We start from the raw sequence: 24,611 nt of genomic DNA on the forward strand, positions 1-24,611 counted from the left end.
AAATTCCTTCATTGATGTCTCCTAGAGTACTTAGCCCAGTAAGTTAAACATAATGTACCCCACGCAGAGATTTTGGAATTCGGATATGAAGGAAATGGTAGCAAAGGAAAGGTTGAGAAATAATTTGTGGTATGTGTGATGATGTTCAGTGTGAAAAGAGACATTTTGAAGACAGCATAGTTAGAGAACTTACTGAAGGTGAAACTATACACAACAATAAAGTGGCAGGTAGTAATAAATGAAGAAAACTCAATAGTAACATTGGCAGAGGGAAGAAAAATATAAGACCACACGTATGTCAAGAATGCTCAGACATATTTGCAATTCAAGACATTTCAAGATTATACATTAAGCCTAGAGTAGATATATAGTACTGTTTCTTGATTTTACTCTTTTATAAGAAGAGTTTAATATTAGGTTCAGAATGAAAACTCTATTTTTAAATGTTTAGAATGCCTTATTAACCACACAGACCATCTGACTGTCATCCCAAGTATGTTACACCAAGGGTGAATGTGTTAGTTTTCATGTTGGTACATGAATAAAAGCTGTTTGTGTGGAGCAGTGTTAAGTCTGCACCCTCCCGGGTCACATGCTTCACTGTTTCCTGCTGGAAAATTATTGAGTGAACAAGGTATATTCACAGCCACAAAGAGAGTTCAGCAGGCTGTGAAGCATGTTTCATCAGGGGTTTTGCTGGAGTGAGAACAATTTTCAGAGTCCTAGTATGTGTTAGATGGACGAGTGACTACATCAGAGAGGCTGTGAAAAGGCATGTAAAGGGGAGAAATAAGAACTAAATATATCAGACCCACACTTGTCATTTTTTTTTTCTTTCTTTCTTTCATTTGACAAGGCAGGTGGGGGAAGAAATGTGGATGAGGACACAATGCACTTTTTAAGTGCTGTGTTTCTTGAAATACATCAAAGAGTCTGAGAGAAAGCAGAAAACTCCAAATAGACTTCAAGAGAGGTTTTTTTTTTTTTTTCTATTAAAAGCGTCGGCATCTATAAAGGAAATAGAAGAACTGCATTAGACCTAAATGATCTCAGAGAAGTGTCAGAGGAACTGACAGGTAAATGAACAATCTATGATTATTTTATTTTATTCTCTTCTTTGAAAAACAAAAGCAGGGAAATGTCTGACTTTAAGCCCATTTCAGGGGAACCACAATATTATATTCTCCTCCTCTTGTTTATCTTGTAGAGATGGTATCTTTTATGCAATCAATTCTATAACTGCAATAACACAACATACGATTTCATTTAAATGACCATTCACTGAGGACCTATTGCATGCCAGGCACTGGACTAGGCTTTGCATGAAAGATAAATTACAACATAGTCCCTGGTCTCAGGGAGCTTAAAGACAAGTGAATCTAGATAATATAGGACATGAAGATATTCAAGAAACACGCTCTGTTCCAGATATGCATGTTTAATATTATTTATTTAGATTACATCATGGAGGGTCAAACTAACCAACTGAAGGTTAGCAAATATTTAATCTTTCAAACGTATTCATTATTTTAATAAGGCAGTGGATCTGGAAAGTAATTCAATAGCACAGATATATATGGAAATATTTTTTGTGATCCTAATCTTTGTGCCAGGAAAACTGTGAGCATATTGCCGTAGATGCCCAGAAAATAAAGCATCTTCCTAAATCTGCTCCTGATCTCTGACTTTGTCCTGCTTAAAAGGGAGACATGCATGAGTACAAGCAGAGAAGAAAAAAGAAAATTACTGACCTGCTTTCTTTTTACCTGATTCTCTGGTAGATGCTAGTATTAGAAGAATTTAGAACAACCCTCATTGTCTAAGGCAGCCACTCATTGCACAGAGACTCATCATGGTCAGCATTACTGGCAGCCATTCATTGCACAGAGACTCATCATGGTCAGCGTTACTACCAACACCAGGAAGGTGAGCTGCATACAGCATTTGGATGCAAAATGCTGTGAGGAGATTCTCTGTAGCCACTGGTTCTTTCTTCTTACTTACAGAACACACTGGGACTAGGAGGTTATTTTTCCTACATAAGAATGTTGACAAAATAGGCAGATGATGTGGGACTTTTTCTCTTATCCCCACAACAGCAGAATTGTATGGCCAATATTCTATCTTCTACAGTTTTTCAATATATAGAGTCTTAACAACCTCATGTTATAGTTACTTTCTCTTTATTTTATTCCCCATACACAAGATGCAATTTATCTGAGGGTAGATACTCTGTCCCTTGCTTAACACAACAGAGATAATCAACAATCAACAAGTGTTTGTTCCATGAATTAGAGCATTGTTGGGACCAGATTTCCTAAAATATCCTTTATTAGATGCAGAGGAAAATGAAACAATCTACTTTTTTTTTTTTTTACAATTATATTGAAGACATAGATACATCAAATTAGACTTGTTTGGTTACTAGAAAATTTCAAGAGTGCATGTTCCTCTATATGCAAGTTTTGTAAAGATTTAAAACTTCAACAAATATTGAAAAATGCTTACATGTATGCTAAAATTATGAAAACTCTCTTACATTTGTTTAAGTGATTACATAGTGAATCTAATAGTAATAACACTATTAGATTATTAGTAATAGTATTATTATTAGTAATAGTAATTATTAGTAATAGTAATCTTATCAAGTACAACTTATTCAATGATATATATGGGTATAAATATGTATGTGTGTGTGTGTGTGTGTGTGTGTGTGTGTGTGTCTGTGTAGGCAAAGGATGTGTTTGGTGTCCTGCCATTCCCTCATCCATTCTCAGAGAGTAAACTTTAAGCATATAGTTTATTTTATCAGGGACAAGTCCCCAGTTGAAGCAGATGAATCAGATTCTCTCATTTGCAAAACTGAAAAGGAAATACAGTAATGCCAGTCAGTCCTCACTGTGGTGCACTTGAAATGGGAACTCATATGTTTGGTTTCCCATGTGTCACCACTGAGATGAAAAAGATAGGACTCTTGCCTGTGAAGAGCATACAAGCCCAGACTGATCAATAGTGGGGAAGAAGCTGCTTTGTTTCAAAAAGGCATTCTGGGTCTTGACCCTGGACCTTCCAGAAGCCTGGCTTCCTGCTCTTGAGTTTCCTGGACACTGTGTGTACTGACAACAATCAAGATATTTTCCTTAAGCTAATTTGAGTGGTCTTCAGTTGTCATACTGCCTTGATAACAATCTTTCAATTTCAATTCAGTAAGTTCAGAAATACTGATTGAAGACATACTCTATATTTGGTATGTGGGAAGGTGTAGGTATGCATAAAAAAGAAACTTGCCCCCCTCCAAAAAAAATTAATTTTGTAGTGGAAAAAGGACAGATTAAAATAGATAAGTTCAACATATGTGTTGTGCTTTCTGTTATATATGACATAAAATCTTCCATAGGCAAATAGTGAAGTCCCAACTAAGACTGAGCTGCAAAAGGAAAGTGTGGGGTTTCAAGAGGAATAAAGATATTACCTAAATTAGGTATAGAAAAGTGGTTGAATTAATCAGGTAAGTGCATTCCGGACAGAAAGAATAACAGGAGCAGGGACATGGAGATGTAAAATCCTACATTCATTTATTCATTTTAAGATTTGTAGAGGCCAGCCACTACAAAATAGGCCAGTCACTATTCAAGATGCTTTGGGAGCAGCAGTAAACAAAGTAATTTAAAAATTCCTCTTTTATGATATTTACACTTTTAAGGAAGAAGGCATTTTATGTAAATGTGTATATATATATTGTATTAATAAACCACATGTTCATATATGTGATAAAATATACTATAACATAATAAAATAAATGAATATAAGATACAGTACAATAGTTCTTAAATTTTAGCATGCATCAATGGCATATTTAGGATACTGAAGGAAAAAAGAAATTACCCTAGAATAGTATATCCAGGGAAGATATTCTCTAAACATGAAGGAGAAATAAAGACTTTCCCAAACAAAAATTGATGAATTTAATCACCAGCATACATGTTCTACCAGAAATGCTAAAGGAAGTACTTCAATCAGAATTAAAATAACATTAATGAGCAATAAACAATCACCTGAAGCTACAAAATTCAATGGCAATATTAAGTACACAGAAAAACACAGAATATTATAACACTGTAACTATGGTATGTAAACTACCGTTATCCTTAACTGAAGACTAAATGATAAACCAATAAAAAATAATAATTACAACAATTTTTCGAAACAAAGTCAATACAATAAGACATAAATAGAAACAACAAAAAGTTAAAAAGCAGGGGGACAAAGTTAAAGCATAGAGCACTTGTTTTCTTTTTGCGTGTCTGTGTTATGCAATCAGCGTCAAGTTGATGTCAGGTTAAAATCATGAGTTATATAATAATATTTGTAAGTGTAATGGTAACTTTTTTTTTTTTTTTTTTTGCATTTCAGACTTTTCTATTTTATCTTCACCAAAATTATCTTTTTTAAAATGACCTAAATCTTTTGAATTAAAACAGTAGGAATTTCTTGGGATGTTTAAGCTGTTAGTAATATATGTTGACTCTAGAATGTTATGCAAATGTACCCTACAACTTAAAGTATAATAATAATAAATAAATAAATAAATAAATAAATAAAAAGAAAAAAAAAGTGTAATGGTAACTTTTAACCAAAAAAACACACAAAGGCTACACATAAAACAAAAAGCAACAAACTAAATCAAACTAAATCATATAACCAGAGAAAGTCATCTTAACTAGAGGTATACAGGAAGAAAAGAAAGAAGAAAGAGAAGACCACAAAGGAACCAGAAAACAAACAACAAAATAGCAGGAGTAAGTCCTTACTTATCAATTACAAAATGAAATGTAAATGGACTAAACTCTTGAATCAAAAGACATAGACTGGATATTTTAAAATAAAATACTCATTGATCTGTTGCTGACAAGAAACACACTTCAGCTATAAAGACATAAATGGACTAAATTTAAAGGGATGGAAAAAGATATTCCATGTCAATGGAAAGCAAAATAAAGCAGGAGTTGCTATACTTATATCAGACAAAATAAATTTCAAGATAAAGCTATAAGAAGAGACAAATAAGGTATTACATAATGATAAAAGGGTCAATTTAGCAGGAAGATATAACAATTATACACACACACACACACACACACACGCCCAACACTGGAGCATTCAGATACATAAAGAAATATGATTAGAGTTAAAGAAAGAGATAGATCCTGATACAAGAATAGCTGGAGACTTCAAGACTCTCCACTGTCAGCATTGGACAGGTTATCCGGACAGAAAATCAACAACAACAAAAAACATTGAATTTAAACAGCACTATAAACCAAAAGGAGCTAAAAGATATTTACAGAACATTTCATCCAACAGCTTTAAAATGCACATTGATTTCCTCAGCACATGGATCATTCTCAAGAATAGACCATATGTTAGGTCACAGAACAAGTCTTAAAACGTTCCAAAAAAACCTGAAATGATATCAAGCATTTTCTCTGACCACAACGAAATAAAGCTAGAAATTAATAACACAAATAATTTTGGAAACTATACAAATATATGGAAATTCAACAATGTGCTCCTGAATGACCAGCAGGTAAATGAATAAATTAAGAAGAAAACTGGAAAAATTATTGAAACAAATGATAATAGAAACACAACATATCAAAACCTATGGAATATAGCAAAAGTAGTACTCAGAAAGAAGTTTATAGTTATAAGTGTCTACATCAAAAAAGAAGAAAAATCTCAAATAAATAACCTAACAATGAATCTTCAAAAACTGGAAAAGCAAGAGCAAACCAAACACAAAATTAGTAGAAGAAAAAAAAAATATAAATCAGAGTGGGAAAAAAAATAGAAAAGATCAATGAAACTTGGTTTTACAAAAAGTTAAAAAAATTGACAAGCCTTTAGGATGACTAAGGAAAAAAGAAACAAGGTCCAATTAAATAAAAACAGAAAAGGAAAAGGAGACTTTACAACAGATTCTGCAGAATTTCAAAAGATCGTTTGTGGCTACTATAAGGAACTACTTGCCAACAAATTGGAAAATCTAAAAGAAATTGACAAATTCATAGATATGTACAACCTACCAAAATTGAATCAGGAAGAAATCCAAAACCAAAACAGACCAGTAACAAGTAACAAGAACAAAGTATAATAAAACATTTCATGGTAAGAAAAACTCAGGACCTGATCTCTTCTCTGCTGAATTTTACCAAACATTTAAAGAAGAATTAATACCAATTATATTCAAATTATTATGAAAAATGGAGTTTGAGGAAATATTTCAAAACTCATTCTTTGAAGTTAGTATTGCCTTGATAACAAAAACAGACAAAGACCCATTTGAAAGAAAAAAATAAAATAAAATAAACTACAGCCCAATATCTCCAATTAATTTTGATGTGAAAATCCTCAACAACACACTAGCAGACTGAATTCAAAAATACAGTAGAAAGATCACTCATTATGACCAAGTCAGATTTATCCTGGGGATGCAAAAGTGGTTCAGCATATACAAATTAATCAATGCCTTACATAATATCAACAGTGTGAAGGATAAAAACCACATGATCATTTCAATTGATGCTGAAAGGCATTTGATAAAATTCAACTTCCCTTTATAACAAAAAGATGATAAAAAACTGGCAATAGAGAGAACATACCTCAACATAACATAATCTATATATGACACACACACAACCGGTATCATACTTAATGGAGAAAAACTGAAAGTCTTTCCTCTAAGATCAGGAGCACAATAGGGATGCCCACTGTCACCACTGTTATTCAACATTGTACTGGAAGTCCTAGTCACAGCAATCAGATAAAAGAAAGTATAAAAGGCATCCAAATTGGAAATAAAGAAGTCAAATTATTCTCATTTGCTTATAATATGATCGTGTATTCAGAAAACCTAAAGAATCCACAAGAAAACTATTAGAAATTATAAACCAATTCAGTTAAGTTGCAGGATACAAAATCAACATACAAAAATCAGTAGAATTTCTATATGCCAACAGTGAACAATGTGAAAAAGAAATTTTTAAAATCCTATAGCCACACATAAAATTAAGTACCTAGGTATTAACCAAAGAAGTGAAAAATCTCTGTAATAAAAACCATAACACACTGATAAAAGAAATTGAAAAAGGACACCAAAAAGTGGAAAAACATTTCATTTTCATGGATTGGAAGGATCAATATAGTTAAAACGTCCATACTAGCCAAAGCATTCTAAGGATTCAATGCAACCTCTATCAAAATACCAATGTCATTCTTCACAAAAATAGAAAAAACAACTCTAAAATTTATATGGAACTACAAAAGACCCAGATTAACCAAAGTTATCTTAAGCAAAAAGAACAAAACTGGAAGAATCACATTACCTAATGTCAAATTATACTACAGAGCTATAGTAACCAAAACAGCATGGTACTGGCATAAAAACAGACACTTAGACCACTAGAACAGAATAGAGAAACTAGAAACAAATCCACACACCTACAATGAATTCATTTTTTACAAAGGTGACAAGAATATACACTGGAAAAAACACAGCCTCTTCAATAAATGGTGCTGGGAAACCTGGATATCCATACACAAAAAAATGAAACTAGACCTCTATCCCTTGCCATATACAAAATCAAATCAAAATGGATTAAATACTTAAATCTAAGACATCAAATTATGAAACTACTAAAAAAAAAAAATCTGGGAAAAAATCTCCAGGGCATTGGTCTGGGTAAAGACCTCTTATGCAATACATCTCAAGCACAGGCAACCAAAGCCAACATGGACAAATGGGATCACATCAAATTAAAAAGTTTCTTCACAGAAAAGGATACAATCAACAAAGTGAAGATACAACTGACAGAATAAGAGAAAATATTTGCAAACTACCCATCTGACAAGGGATTAATAACCAAAATATATAAGGAGCTCAAACAACTCTATACAAAATAATAATTTGATCAGAAGGTAGACAAAAGATTTAAATAGACATTTCTCAAAAGAAGACAAACAATGGCAAACAGGCATATGAAAGGGTGCTCAACATCACTGACCATCAGAGAAATGCAAATCAAAACTACAATGAGATATCATCTCACCCCAGTTAACGTAGCTTATAGCCAAAAGATAGGCAATAACAAATGCTGGTGAGGTTGTGGAGAAAGGGGAACACTTGTACACTGCTGGTGGGAATGTACATTAGTAATACCACATAGAAAACAGTTTGGAGGTTCCTCAAAAACTAAAATTTGAGCTACCATATGTGCCAGCAATCCCATTGCAGGGCATATACCCTAAAGAAAGAAAATCAGTATATTGAAGAGATGCCTGCACTCATATGTTGCAGTACTGTTTACAATAGCTAAGATGTGGAAGCAACTTAGGTGTCCATTAACAGATGAATGGATGAAGGAAATGTGGTACATATAAACAATGGAATGCTATTTAATCATAAAAAGAATGAGATTCAGACATTTGCAACAGTATGGATGTAACTAGAGATCATTATGTATTATCCTAGCTGCCCTATTGGGAATTGATGGGAGTGAAAGAAGTCAGGAAAATAAGAACAATAAGGAAGCTATTATAATACTAGTCATACCAAGAATGATGAAGACTTGGACCAGGGTGCTAGCTGTGACACTAGTGAAAGCATGCCAGAGTACATGTAGAAAGATATATTTTGAAGGCAGAGGCATGAGATTAATGGATTAGATTCGGGATACGAAAGAAAGAAAAGCGTCAAAAAATGATTCCTAAAAGTTTGGTTTTAGCACATGGAAGTATTGACTTGCCATCAACTTGGATTGAAAAGACTGTGAAATTAGAGGGTTTAGTTAGAAAAGTCAGAAGCTCAGTTTCACCATGGTCATTTTGAGACATCTATTATAAACTTAGGTAAGAATGCAGAGCAGGCAATTGTATTTAAGTACTTGGAGATCAGGATAGAAATTGACCTCGAGACACAAACTGAAATCATCTTTGTGTATATTTGTCTGTTGACAGAAAAGATACATCATCTAAGGACAAAGATCCAAGGTGATACAATGGTAAGGCACTCACGGGGAACAACGTAAAGAGAAACAGCAATAATAGCCAGTAATGTCAGAAGAACCCAGGGGCAGATGCTGTCCTGAACGCTAAAGGAAGACAGTATTTCAAGGCAGAGAAACTAAGCAGCAAAAATAAGCAGATATATGCAGGGTTTAAGGAAAAGTTACAAACAAAAATTATTATGATTGGCAGAATTTGGTTAGCAGTTGATGTGGGGAAAAGAGGAAGACAATTCTTCTGTTTCATCTTTTTATTAAACAATTGGTCCCTGTTATTACTTCCTGAAGAGAAAATAGTTATTGCTTTAGAGATGAAACCAAGAACTTGCGTGTGTTTCCCTTTAGAAACCATCTGCCTGTTCTGATGAGGCTGAAACTCTTTAGCTCTGTGAATATAATTTACTTAATGCCTGGAAATAATATAATGAGTGAATTCAGGTACTAAACACAACCAAAGAAAATAGCTTATTTTCTGAGATAAGTAGAATAATTGTGGGCATTTGTTATATCTAAAAGGTAGGTTCCATCAACGACTCTTGAAAACAAGGTAGTTAGCTTTTAAAAAATGAAAATAATGATGCACTTTGAAGCAGACCTCAAAATTATCTGTCTTTAATAGAAAGTCATTATGCATTCTCACGTAATGCTAGAGCAAGTGCTGACTGCTATTTCCAACTGGGAAAAGTTAAGTAGTATCCTATCAATTGGCAAATAGCAAGTGATTCTTGGTGAAGAAAATAATTATGACATATTATCTATAATGTGTGCATCTTTGAGAGGAAGGTGATTTACTTGGGATCTATAACAGGAGAAAAACATTTGGGGATGCAAATAGTTCTCTTTAAGATGACTGTTTATGCTGAAATATTAAGTTTCCATTTGTGGTAAATGGGAAAGCAGATGGCTAAAGAAAAATATTTTGTCAAGTTTGTAACATAAACTACCTAGTTGTAGGAAAAATGTCTTTCTCATCACTGGGAGGAGTAAAGAGTGAAAAATAAACATAAATAGACTGATTTTTCCAGGATAGCACTTCCCTTTGGGTTTTGAGCACCCATTAACTTAAATATCTCTCCACAGCTAACTGATTAGTCAATTATGCTTATATTCAGCAGATACTTATTGAGCTTCTGCTGTGTTCCGGCCCGTTTTCTTGTCACTGTGGGGATACAGAAAGCAATCAGACATAAATTCTGACTTTTAGGCTGTAATGATGTGGTAGTAAAATTAAGGCATGTCCTGAATTTGTTCAATACCAAATATTTATTAACTGCTTACTTTGTTTGCAGAAATACCAGTAGAAAGAAATACATGAAGATGCAAAAATGAATTTGGCACTTTTAAAGTAATACGTAAGTGGTGGTTAATATTAATATTTCATAACCCTTTCTGGTTTTAAATGAAATGATGGGACAATATGAAATGTATTACCTTCTACTTCTGCATTATTTAGTTTGTTTAAGTATATGAATTACTTTATTATTTTTATTATTATCATTAATAATGGTAATAATTGTGATTTTTTCTGTGTTTTCTATATGGCAGTCCTTACAGGCATTATCTTATTTAATTGTCAAAACAAATCATGATGAAAGTACTTATAGTAAAAACAATTTATAAATGTGGCAACTGAGACTTAAGATAGCTATTTACTTTGCCAAAGATCACATCCAGTAGCAAAATCACATTTTAACCCTGTTGCCTTAGAGTATGGCTTCAATACTGTTTTAACTTGTACTACACACATGCACAAAATAAATATGTGAGGTGGAAGTATGAAAGGTTAAATAAGAATCAAATGGAAGGTTTTGTGGAAGAAGTAGCTTTTGTTGGATTGCCTTTGATTGTGAATACCATTTCAATAGGAAATATCGTAACATGCAAGTCACTAATAAATAGAAATAGAGTTGGATTGGAATGTAGAGTTTTTGATTGAGATATTTATGGAATTGTATTAAAAACTTATTCAGGATCTTGATCATGAAAATCCTCAAAAAACAAACCAGGTGGAGGAAATAGTTTCAATTTTACTATAAAGGCACTGAGAAGATACCAGTGGATTAATCTGGCAGCAGTCTGTCAAATGGACTAGAGATGTTGGAAGTTGAATGAGAGAAGAACAGTTAAAGTTCTGTTTGCAAATTATAGATCAATGCTTCTCAAATTTGAATGTGCATCTAAGTTCCTTGGGGATCTTATTAAAATTTATATTCTGATGCAGTGAATCAGAGTGAAGCCCTAGAATCTCAATTTGCGTCAAGCATCCAGAAGATCCCTTTGCTACTATTCTAGAACAAATTTGTGGTTCTCAACACAGGGCATTTTGCCCTCCAGAGGACATTTCACAATGTCCGGAGACATTTATGGTTGTCCACATTTGGGGGTGGAAGTTACTACTGCCATCCAGTGGTGAGTATAGCCAACAATGCTATATAGCCCAAGGATGGTGTGAAACCTTCTGCAATGTACAGGTGGCCCCCAAAACAAATAATTATCCAACCAAAATATTGGTAGTTCTGAGGTTAAGAAACCCTGCACTATAATCATAACATTAGCAGAAAATTGATAGCATATTGTTTAAACATTAGAAAATGTTTAAAATGTTTGGAGAATGAATTCAATCTTTCACATGGCTGGAGACAAGGTTGTAGAGCTGGAAGTGTGACAAAAAATTGTCAACTCTGATGTATGTGCAATTACTAAAGAAAATCTAATGCTTCTAACAGAATGATCTCAGGCTAATATTAAGAATTAACTTCCACACGTTTCTCCCAAACACAAGGGATCCTGTTGGGGTCCGTGCCGGGGGTGGTGGAGAATGAAAGAACACACAAAAGACAAAGACACACAGAGAACATGGCGGCCGCGCTCAGAGCCTCCACCTCACTTTATTTATACCCCATAAACCCCACGTCAGCAAGAAAGAATGCAATGCAAAACAAACTTTCTTTTCCCAGATATAACCTTCTACTCAGTTCCTTGTTTCTATGCTCTTCCTTATCTGCCTGCCTTCTTGGCGCCTATGGGAGTTCATTAAAAGTTCAATTGGAGATACTGTCCTTGAGCCCTATCTATTCTCAGCATACTGTTTTCAAAGGCCTCTGCATTTCCTCCCCTTTTTTTTTTGTTTTGCCTCAATCCTAAAAAGGTAGCCCATATTTGTTCTTGTGTTTTCTTTTGTTTTTGGAGGCGACGGAGGGAGCATTGAATCACCAAAAGAAGTAGACCCAATCCAAGTGCCCAAAGCATACTTTACTTCCAGAGATTGTAGAAATCCATGTCTTCATCTGGGTCCATGGGTTAAAGGCAGCAAGGCGCTGACCCAGCTCCTGAAGGGTTACAGTTCCGGACAACACATGTAATTGTTGTCGAAATGCTTCGGAAATGTTCTGAGTGAGCTCTTGGATGTCCAAACTAATATTTTTATGGCCTATTAATAATTTTCGGATTACGGTCCAATTTTAAGAGATGTTAAAAAGCACAGGCGTTACACAAAATTGAGTGGAGTTCCAATCACATTGTAATGTTATCCGAGTACTGAGGACAGTGAGCTGATCTCCAAGCCATGTCAAGGCTTGTTCCATGTTGTCCAATCTTTCAGCAAGTTGAGAATCAATGTTTCGTTGTTGAAGCCATAACCGGTGAGATTGTTCATGCCATTGCTGCACAAATTCAGCATTTTGTATGCTTTGATGAAGAGTGAGCCCTGCTATGGCCGCAGTGGAGACGATGGCGACAAGGCTCATCACTGAGGCAATTATAAGTCCAAGGGCACGGAGGGTTCGCTGGAGAGAAGTCCAAATATAAGTTTCAAGAGGTGATGCCCCTCACGGTCGCGTAAGGTTAACAGGTAGCCAAATTTCCTTATGAGCCCTGAGGATATCAATATCCCCAGTAAAGTTGTGCCACCAGGAATGATTGAGGTAAGACAGAAATGTACACATATCTGTACAATTAACAATCCCCGTATCATTATCCCATGTCAAATTCCCTGCTAATAATAGGTAGGGCTTACGGACACAAGCAATAATATATCAGGAGGTATTTCGATATAACTGAATATGAAAGGAGTTAGTTGGGTTAGAAAGATTAAGGGACATATTCCCCACAAAAGTGCTAATGGCATCGCCTGCAGCTAACAACTTCCAAAGATGACTCTGTACTTCAGGCTTCTTCACGCCATACCAAGGTTTCATTACTGTTAGCAGCAATACTTTTATTTACCCAGTGTCATTTCAAAGGTATGTGACTAAATTTTATTTGAAAATCACCGTGCACACTCCAATCAGTTATTTACATTCCATTGTATTCTAATAAAATCTGGGGTTTATTTCCCCGACATTGTTGTCACTCCAGCACCTCAATATTAGGAGAAACCTCTAGAATAGGACAAAAAAGTAAAGAACTAGGAATAGTTTCATTACTATATACAGTATGATTATATTAAAAACTTCTAGTTACAATAATAACAGTATTAGCAGACACATGACTATGATTATAACAAACAACCCAGGCTTCATGCGATTTTCGGAGACAATGAGAACTATTTCCCATACATATTGGAACTCCTTCCACTGCAAATTGATATGTGTTTTTTATAATTCCCGTTTCCCGTTCTATATTGTCCTTGTCTATATAGGGGGACGGCATCCAAGTAGTGTCATTGGTGAAAACCTTAATTTCCACTTCCCCTCAGGCGACTCCCTGATACAAGGGCGGAGAGGGAATATAAGTCCAATATTCATACAAAGCCTCACTAAGAGAAATAAGTCCCCCGCCGAGGCACATCCAACAAAGGAAGAAATGCATGCTGAATCCAGTTTTCTTTTCAACAGGGTTTCAATCATCTTGTAGGAAACCACTCAGGTCCACTCCCTGTAAGGACAAGAGCATAGCCCCGTCCCTGTTTTAGAACTTGTCCTTGAACATACTTACCTTCTTCATTAGGATACCAAATCTTTAAATTGTCAGCGGGGACTATCACCGAGGGAGGTGAAGAAAGATGGGTTACGACAGCGGTGTCTTGCAATTGTCTCCATTGATTCAAAAAATAATTAAGGTAAAAAGAACCTTCAAAATCAAAAAAATTAAGGTAGAAAGATTAACCTTCAAAAAAATCTGGTTTTTTGGGGGGCTCATTTCCCCCTTTTTTTTTTTTTTGTTTTAGCAGTTGAGTTTTTAAGGTTAAATTTGCGCGCTTAATGATGTCTTGACCTTGACTGTTGCCCGGGATACCGGTGATATGTTGAATATTGTATTGCTGTAAGAAAACTTGTAATTTATGAGAGACATAAGCAGGGGCATTATCAGTTTTAAGTATAAGAGGAATGCCCATGATGGCGAAACAAACTAAGAGATGAGTAATAACAGAAATGAGAAAAGGTATCAATGGTATGATGAACATTTTAATCGTCCAAAAGAAGGGACATCCCGTAGATTAACCCCAGGATGGAAGGATGGAATGCTCAAAGGAGCACAGGAAGGACAAGCTCGAATAAGAGAACGAGCTTGTTTATGAGTTAAATGAAACCATCGTTGAAGGCCAGAACTATTAGTGTGATGTAGAGTATATTTTTGTTCTGCAGCATGTAGGTGGCCCTTTAAAAGCAAATCAATCTGAGTATTACCATGAACTAATGGTCCAGAAAGTTGAGAATGAGAACGAAGATGAGTGATGAATAAAGGAGCTCGACGTTGGCTCAAAGTAGAAGATAACAAGGAAAAGAGTTTTTGAAGAGAAGAAGTAGCACAAAGAGGTAAAGTGGCCTGAGAAATGTAAGAAGTAACATAAATGGCGTATTGAGAATCACTAACAATGTTACAACCAGTAGTAGGGAAATCAAGTAAGACCATGAGAATAACAAACAATTCTCCCTATTACACCGAGGGATAAGGATAAACTGTAACTCAAGATTGATGAAGCTTCTTGCCAAGAATCAGAAGTTGCAAGAAGATAAGTGATCTGACTATGAGTGAATTGAGAGATAATTAAGGAAGGATCTCCTCCCCAAAGTTGTCGACAGTGATGCCGTCCTTTGATGATCAGTTCAGCTAAACGATCGATATAAGTAGCCAAGCGTTTAGATATTTTATTGGACAAAAAGATCCATTTTAGTGGTCGACTAGTTTGATGAATCATTCCTGTGGGAGAAAGTAAAGTATGAAATACACAAAAGGAAAGGGGAACATCAGGAAGGGGCCTTTTAAAGTTGCTCTTCTACAAGCTGGAGTTCCTGTAAAGCCAAAAGAGTTAAATGGCGTGAGTTGTCCAAGTGACTGTCTCCTTCTAGAATAGAAAAAAGATGATATAACTGATATGTTGGTATTCCTAAAACAGGACGCATCCAATTAATGTCTCCTACAAGCTTTTGAAAATCATTTAATGTTTTTAAATGATCACGTCGAATTTGAATTTTTTGGGGTCGAATATTTTGTGCCCCCAAAGTATAACCTAAATATTGAATAAGAAAATCCAGTTAATTTTTTTCTGTGGCAATATTAAGTGAGTCGAAAGAAAGCTGAGTTTGTAATGATACAAAAGCATCTTGCTGCTTTTCTCTGGTTTTAACTTTGGGGGATAAGGGCAGGATTAGGAAAACCAGGCTGTAAACTTTCCCTAGGTTTAATGTAAACATTTATAGTTTTAAGACAAGACAAAGACGGGAATTCCATGCAGAAATACGTGGCTTTATATTCCTCTCGGCCATTTGTTTTTTGACTTACTCTTTTAGAGTCCTAAGTATTTCTTTAAATAATGGTCACTGTTTCACCTAAATAGGAGTGGTGGTTATGAGTTTAAATGATTGTAGCCCATTTTGAACATCATATTTTTGGCAGCTGAGGAAATATGAGGGATGTTTAAAAAAGCAGCAAATTGTTGTGAAAGATCTTGTTCCCAAAAAATTAATATTGATAGGAACAATATAAAAATTAAAAAAAAAAACACTTGACCTTGTTGACCTTTAGGACTGACACAGGTTAAAGGTTCTACATCTCGATAAATCACAGAAGCAGCACCCAAGCCAGTGAGTATAACTGAAACTTGTCTTTTTTCCCATTGTATAGGCCACTAATTTAAACAAATAATAGACATATTCACCCTCGTATCCATTAACCCTTTAAAAACTATTTCATTAATGTGCAATGAACATAAGGGCTTTTGATTAGAAACTAAAGTTTCCCAAAAAACAGTTTTTTCTGTGCTACGAAACCCTCTCTATTGAGAATACGTTCCCCTGCCTCTAGGCGTATAAATTGTGAAACTTGTACCAAAATAAAAGTTTTGTTAGTAATATCATGTCCTTTTGGCAAAGGGCCACACACTCTAATAACTAATTTATATACTCCTCTATTAGGAGACAAAGTATAAGGCTGAGTAATAGCTAAGTCAGCAGAGGCGCTCTGCTTAGTTGCCGCATAAAGCTGAGAAACTGGGGTAAGGTGTGGGATCCTTAAGGAGGACTTGAATTTATTCCTTAATGTTGTAGGCCATTGCTCACTGAATATTGTAGTAGACTTGTATTGTAATTGTTGGGGTCCCAAGCCTGTGGGCCCCGGCTCCCGTTTCCCAGGAGAGGAGACAGTAAATTTCCACTTTTATCAGTTTTGGAACGACATTTATTTGTCCAATGTCGACCTTTACCACAACATTTGTACACCTCTAAAGGCAGCTTTCTGCCTTGAGGGATAAAAGTGTTCAATTTTTATGACATTCTTTTTTGAAATGTCTAGGTTTACCACACTGAAAGCAAACACCTTGTTTGTTATTTCCTTTTAAGGCTTTAGACAAAGCTCTAGCAAATAATTGAGCATTATAAATAGCCCCTCCAACACTAACACAAGTTTTAATATATTTATCTAAATTGGCCCCATTGGCTTTTAACGATTTTAACAATTTTTAACAGTCAGCATAAGCATTTTTAAAAGACAATGTTTATAACAAAATTTTTGAAGCAAGGCCAGCACCCACAATTTTGAAGACAGCATCCTGAAGACGGGCTACGAAATCTGGATATAGTTCATTTGTGTCCTGTAAAATCTTCACAGAGGAAAGGGAACATTTTCCTGTTATCTCTACCTTATTTCAGGCCCTTAAAAACAAAGTCTTGATTTGAGTAAGGGCAACATCATCTAGACCAGCCTGAGCATTAAGAGTAGCATATTGGCCCGTGCCTGTGAGTTGTTCCTCAGTGGGTCCAGGGGCATCACACATAACATTTTTCCTAGCCTATACATGTACCTTGTTCATTTACCAGTTGTGCAATTGTAACCACTGAGAACAATCAAGAAAAGCCTTCCCCAAAGTCTTCCAGTCTATAGGAATTATCAAATTTTCTGATGAAAAATATCAAGAAGACCAAGGATAAAAGGAGATTGAGGTCCATAGTTAGAAATGGCTGCTTTCATTTCTTTTTAAAAATTTAATTTGTAAGGCATTAAATTGGACATTATTGCCACCATTTGAAAACTGAGCATTAGGAGCAAAAGAAGCACAAATAATTGGAAACAGATCCAGCTCCTTAAATTTTTTTTTTAATTAAAAGTATATATAATATATAATAATACTCATATCCCCAAATATAAAGAATCTCAACATATTAATAAGAAAAGGCAAATAACCCAACCAAAAGTAGCAGAACAAGGAAATGACAATAAACCTATATGTCTAACATCATTGCTCACTAGGAAATATGTATATTAATACCAAATTGAGAATCATTACATACACAATACAATGGTTAAAATTTAAAAACACAGAAAATATCAAGAGGTAGTTAATGTGTTAAGCAGCTCGAATACTCAACTTCTGTTTGGAGTGTAAATTGGTGGAACCTATGCACCCCTATAACATAACAATTTTCTAGCTGAGGTTATTAATACTATATTAATATTAATAGTTAATGTGCTTATTTATTGACTATTGAAATACTCATAATATTTTAACAAACAAGATATACATATACACTGGTTTTGACATATTAAACAGATGTTTAGTATAAATTTAAAGTATGTCTGATGTGAACAGGGCTTCAACTTTGCCAAACAAAGGTAAAGATAAGGAAGCCGGGGGGTTGGAGGCACTGGAAAATCCTCTTTTAACAGGGCAGAAGGAAAAGAAACAGGGAAAACTCACAAAGGTGAATTAGAAAAATGTATCTGTAATATTTGTTGAAGCATTTCCATAATACACTGCATGTCAGAATTTCCCTTAGAAGAAGGAAGAGCTGGCTTTTTCTCTTCTCCCCCTTTTGCTAACCCCACCATCCTCTGTTATCCTGGCACAAATGGGCTCCATTTCAGATTTATTTATTTATTTTTTTTTCCAAATCCTCAGATACCTTTCCTCCTGTGGCTACATTACCACACTCTGAATCAGTCTCAAGTAACTCTAATGTCTGAGTGATAGAGTCACACAAGGTCCACAATTTTAGAGGCATAATATCCCCTAACTGGAGAGCTCTAAGCAGAGTTTTTACTACCTGTAACCATTCTCTGTGATTCAGCTGCACTTTAGTCTGATACTGAAACCAGTAACAATGTTGTTCAACATGGGCAAACAATCGCTTCAAAGTCTTTTTCTTTCACTTCTACTCCTATAGACAGCAATAGTCCTTGAAACAGCCGTAAATATTCTGAGGCCAGAGAGATGGAATTCCCCATAATGAAAGCTTAAGAAGGTTCCCCTTAACAATATCTGGGCCTTACCCGCCCCTAGGGGGTTCCCCTTCTTGTTCTCCCCTACTCACCCGTGCTGACCCTGCTCGCTGCGCCACTTGTTGGGGTCCGTGCCGGGGGTGGTGGAGAATGAAAGAACACACAAAAGACAAAGACACACAGAGAACATGGCGGCCGCACTCAGAGCCTCCGCCTCACTTTATTTATACTCCATAAACCCCACATCAGCAGAAAGAATGCAATGCAAAACAAACTTTCTTTTCCCAGATGTAACCTTCTACTCAGTTCCTTGTTTCTATGCTCTTCCTTATCTGCCTGCCTTCTTGGCGCCTACGGGAGTTCATTAAAAGTTCAATTGGAGATACTGTCCTTGAGCCCTATCTATTCTCAGCATACTGTTTTCAAAGGCCCCTGCAGGATCCTCTTTTTTTTTTTTTTTTTTTTTTTTTTTTTTTTTTTTTGTGAATTTTCTTTATCCAGATCTTTTAAATCCCTGATTAGTATTTCCTCTATTTTCACTTACTTTCTATTTTGGAGGGAAACATTCCCACCAGTTATTCCAGTTTACCTATTTCCACATTTCCTCAAACTTACTACCTCTAATTAGAGATTCGGTTCTTTTTATATACATTATTCTACCCTCTCTTATTTTTGCCAGCATAACCTTAATTTTGTGGCAAGTCCAGGACAGTCTCATGATTGTTCAAAGCCAATGTTAATATTGCCATTACCCACGATTTTTAGTCCTCTGTCAAAAAAATGATGTCTATACATATGACCAATCAGATCAATATCACATCATTTAAGGTCTGCTAGAGAAATCTCTAGGAAAGCTATTACATTCCTTGCATCAAAGAGCAGAGGTACAGATGTGGCTGTCTCCTTCCTCCTACCATCAATATCAACGTGAGTCCAGGATTCAGCAATCATTCTTGCTGTCCTATGAGAAGAACTTTGGTCCTTCCATTACTGAGCCACTGAACAGAGACTTTAATCACTTACTTCAAGAATTCTTGATAAATAAGAAAAATAAGGGAGGGGCCTGAAGAATAAAAAATTACTTAATAGGTATAATGCACACTATTCCAGTGATGGCTGCACTGAAAGCTCAGTCTTCAATACTATGCAATATATCCGTGTAACAAAATTGTACCTGTACTCTCTAAATTAATAAAAATATAAAAAGAAAAAGAAACTCCTATTTACTCAACTCATTATAGATATAATTTCTATTTTTGTGGCAAAATATAATTTTATCTGCTGTACATTTTCTTTCCACCCCCTCTGAGTCCATGGCCCATCAGTTTTCACCTAACTCTATACAATTTTCATTCATCCCTTCTTGAATCTCACCTTCCCAAACCTGTAAACAGACTTCACTTTCTTCTACCTCCCCCAACAAAAAACTATAGCAAACCAAGACATACGTATATATACACCTATATATCAAAGAAATACTAGATATATTTAATTGTTTTCTGAGTATTAAAGTTTAAAGCAGAATTCTGTATTTGTTACAGTTTGACAACGAATAGAAAGATGAGTGCTTAACTCTTCATATCGTATTTCTTGTTTCTTTTTCTTCTTTCATACTGAATATAGGCTTATCCAAATTTCTATGTCCTTACCCTTCAGTTTGAAATTCTACATAGTAACAGATTAATCACTTATGAAAAAAAAGAACATCAAATATGTCTTTCTTTCTTATTATTACAAAGTTATTTTAAAGAATACCTGCAATATATCTCTACAGTATATTTTCAAATGCCAACTATATATCTCCTCTCAAGAACATCTATAAAAATTGTGGTATAGTGAACAACAACAACAAAAAAATTTTGATTTTCTCTAATTTGAATTCCATTGTCAAATCTACTTGTCTAACATCTATCTTGCCAACATTCTTTCAGCACATCTTAAAATTACATAACAATGCTTAGATAATTGGTAAGGCATTTTCAGAATGCCATGGGTAGATTAGAGACATTCTCTCAGATCTAAAATAGAATAACAAGTCTTAGCTCTCCCCTGTTGAGAAGCTTACTAATTCAAGGATTGTGCAGACTCTCACAGATGCCAGTGTTCCCACAGGGAACTGAGCTAGTGCTGCTACCTTTTTACTTATGACACCTCACATAATTAAGAAAATTACAGTTATGCTCCTTTCTTCAAGAAAGAGAGCAAAAACTATCCTTGGACTCTTTCCAAAGATAAATGGGCAATAAATCTCTCCAAGCTTTTTTTATTTTCTTTTTCTTCTTCTTCTTCTTCTTCTGGTTAAGAGGAACATGAAAAAAACATACAGGCATTACATTTTTTAATATTGATGTACAGACTAGTGAAAAAGTTTAATTTAATGTATGCCCGCTGCTGCTCATGCTCTCTCATTTAGAATGATGTGATAATGATTGCATTAACATAATCCATCTAAGGTGAACTTTACGATATATATCAATGCACTCCACAAAGGTGGGAGGTTGGAATAGAGGTGAAAAGAAATTCCTGGAAGATGTAATATATTAGTCTATGCATAGTATCTTTTCATTTCTAAAAACAGTGAAAGACAGACTCCAGGTACTAAAACTACCAACTCCACCTCAGAGTGGCTCAGACGCAGTGTGCCAGCTCCATCTAATTCCTCCCTGGTTCACTGACTTCTTCAGTTGCTTGTGCTATGTTAATCTTCACTTTGTTGTATGAGAGTAATTATACACATTGCAGAGTATTCTTAGTATCTATGTCTACAATTACTTAATGTTATTATTTTAAGTTCTCAATCCTGGTCAACTATAGTTCCATAGCTATGTTCTTAAATTCTGACTACTTAAGAAAGACCTTTTCTTCAGTTGTGACATACTGAGCAGAACATGTGGTACATGCTCACTTCTAGCAGCATTTCTCTGAGTTTTTGTGTTTGTTTGTTTTTGTTTTTGTTTTTCCCACTTGAGAACTCTGAATTGTGTTATAAAGGAAATGGGTCTGTGAAACTGCTAAGTATTCCTCTTCCTATCTTTAGAGAAGAAGCACAGCTTCCGTGTTGAGGAGCTACTGAAAAGGATACACATTCCATGAAACTCTTTGTTCATCACTTTGAATGCAGCATATCTTTCTTTACTTCATCAAGTAATCCCACCATGCACTTGGCTATGAACACATATACTCAGTACACAGTAGCATAAATGACAAATGATAATTTTCTTCTCTCATATGATTATGTCCTAATATATGTGAAGGGAGAATACTTTCTTTTGCAGTTGTAGGATTATTTAATTCAATAATAAATCACCAATTTAAATACTCAGATTAATATATATTAATATATGAATATATAAAAATATAATATATAAATATATATAATGATATATACTGTATACTAATATAGATGGCATATAATATATAATATATAATATAGATGATATATGATATATAATATAGATCATATATCATATGTGATATGTATTTATATATTCTATATAGCTATATAATATTTAATATATAATATATAGATCTATAGTTCTATTATATATAGATATATATATCATATATACATACATTATATATACACACACATATATAGAAAGAATCTACAAGTAGATATGCCTTCTCCTCAGTTACATGGAAATAAAGTGTTATGAGATTGTTTGTGATCAGCTCATGAGGAATATGCCATGCATATGTAAGCAGTTACTGCTTAGAACAGTACTAACCTTCTAGAAAGCTGTAGTTAGTGCTTGCCAGATTAAATCTTCTAAAGTAGATTTTAAAATTAGTGCCGAGAGGAGAGACAAAGCTGTTTTCATATAATATTATTCTATTACTAATAAGAAATATTATTTCATTAAATAGATTAAGTGAAAATCTAGAAAAAGAAATCAAACGCAGCATTGGCACATTGGCAAATTAAAGGCGACTCTGTAATGAAACATGGGCAATGACTATAGGGTCATGTTTAAAGCATTATGTAGGTATTTAGAGATCATGTTTAAACAGCATATAGATATAAAGTAGTATGTAGTATGTAGGATTAATAACAGTAGACATTTGAAATAATAACAGTAGTGGGAAAACGGAAGTTTCTTTCAATAGTGTCTGGTTGTTTCTGTGAAATGGGAAAGGACACATTTATCTTGGGGGAAATGTACATTTATGTTAGGCAATGATTTTATGTGGAACTGACAACACTGTCATGTACAATATCGTTTTAGCAAATGGGGCTGCAAATTTCAGTAAAGCAATACCACTTGTTGTCTTTTACATAATAGTACTGTATAGAACATATTAAACCTGTAGCATGTTTATTTGGCTCATGGGGCTAACCACCACTCTTCTAGTAACTGCATCAGGGTTTTTGCCTTATCTAGCTTCCATGAAAAAAGCAAATTTACTTTTAAAGTAATTAAAATTGTTTGACTTTCAATTTCTGTTTTGAATAGTCATTCTATTTTAATTTTTATCATTGTAGTTACTCTTTTAATTTTGATAACCTACATGTTTGTATGGCAAAGTATTCAATATGTTTTGTGCTATTTTATAACTATGCTATTTAATTATAAGAATATATAAATAGTATGATAAATATGATATGTATTTTTTTAATGAAAATTAAATTCCATTAAAGTACTCTACTTTCTAAGGTAGGTGAGAAGTTCACCTTAAGATTCACTGAATTTTTTCTCTCTCATGCCAGTTGTACCAGGTCTTGAGCCTAATGTGGTAAAGAAAACTGGGAAAGAAGCCAGGGTTTTAGATATTATTGCAAACATTGATCTTACAAAAGTTCACTCAGTGTGGCCCGTTCACATTTGCGAGCCAAACTCAGTAATCATGACTTTCACAAATTTTCTAAATTCAGAATTTATATTTGAGATAATCACACCAGAGAGTTTGCTGTCTCTGGGAATACTACATTTTCAATCATAGTTCAAGTTTCTGCCACTCAAGTTATTCAGCTGCCCTCTTTTCTAATGTCCATAGATCTGCCAGTTTCTAGGTTTAAGACTCCACATCTTCCACTTATCTTCCATTTTACTTCTTTGGTCTTATCTACCCAGAGACCCGAGAATTGTTTACAAAAAAGACCTACAAAGAGCTTCTGTTCAGAGTGGGACTGTCCCTGTCTGGTAATTCCTCTCTCTACTACATTAACAAAAAGTCTGTTCCTTTAACTTTGGAAGGAAGAAGAGTCCACACTTAAAACAAAATAAAACAACAGCAACAACAACAACAACAAAACTCCTGACAACTTGTTTTTCACTTATATGAAAAAAACAGATAGCAAAAACCAAAGCAAAAACCAATTCCCTACAATAAAATGCTAATTAAGCATGCTGTTACATACAAAAAGGTGTTCGTGCAGACACATGCAGACATGTGTGTAAGAGAGAGCAGGCACAAACAGAAGAGTGAGGCAGTCAATTTTTGGGGAGAAATTTGTTCTGGTGTTAGAATTAGGAAGCGTTTTGCTATGTGGGTTTCCCTTTAGCAACTAATCAATGTTGTTACACATACTATGAAATATACAATTGAAAACAATTACTTTTTATACACAATTTTATTTTTATTTCACTTTATAGACTTGGATATTTTTTGCAAAGAGAATGGATAACGTAATCAGATAAACATTAGCTAAAATACTAGATGTCCCTCTCACAACTAAAGGCCATTTGATAATTTACTTTGTTTTTTGGAAACTTGGTTTCTGTATCCACCAGATAGAGACGATGATATCCAGTCCATAACACTGTTGTAAAAATTTTTTAATGATTTGGTAGTTAGAAATGCTTAAGATGTTTATGCTTTACCCACCCTCAACAAACCATGTGAGACGTTAACTTCATCCTTTTTGTGTGTATATGTTTGAATGTTTTAAATAAT

At 34.5% G+C, this 24,611-nt stretch overlaps 1 long non-coding RNA gene across 1 annotated transcript in view; it reads right to left on the reverse strand.

Moving 5' to 3' along the window:
• LOC144340972 (uncharacterized) overlaps positions 1-18,961 on the reverse strand; it is a 28,182-nt gene extending 9,221 nt beyond the window's left edge. Inside the window, exon 1 of the long non-coding RNA XR_013417508.1 lies at positions 18,809-18,961. This is a non-coding gene — a long non-coding RNA (uncharacterized LOC144340972). The remainder of the gene's footprint in view (positions 1-18,808) is intronic.
• Between the last annotated feature and the right edge of the window lie 5,650 nt (positions 18,962-24,611).

Source organism: Macaca mulatta, chromosome 5 (assembly GCF_049350105.2).
Source record: "Macaca mulatta isolate MMU2019108-1 chromosome 5, T2T-MMU8v2.0, whole genome shotgun sequence".
Classification (NCBI taxonomy): domain Eukaryota; kingdom Metazoa; phylum Chordata; class Mammalia; order Primates; family Cercopithecidae; genus Macaca; species Macaca mulatta.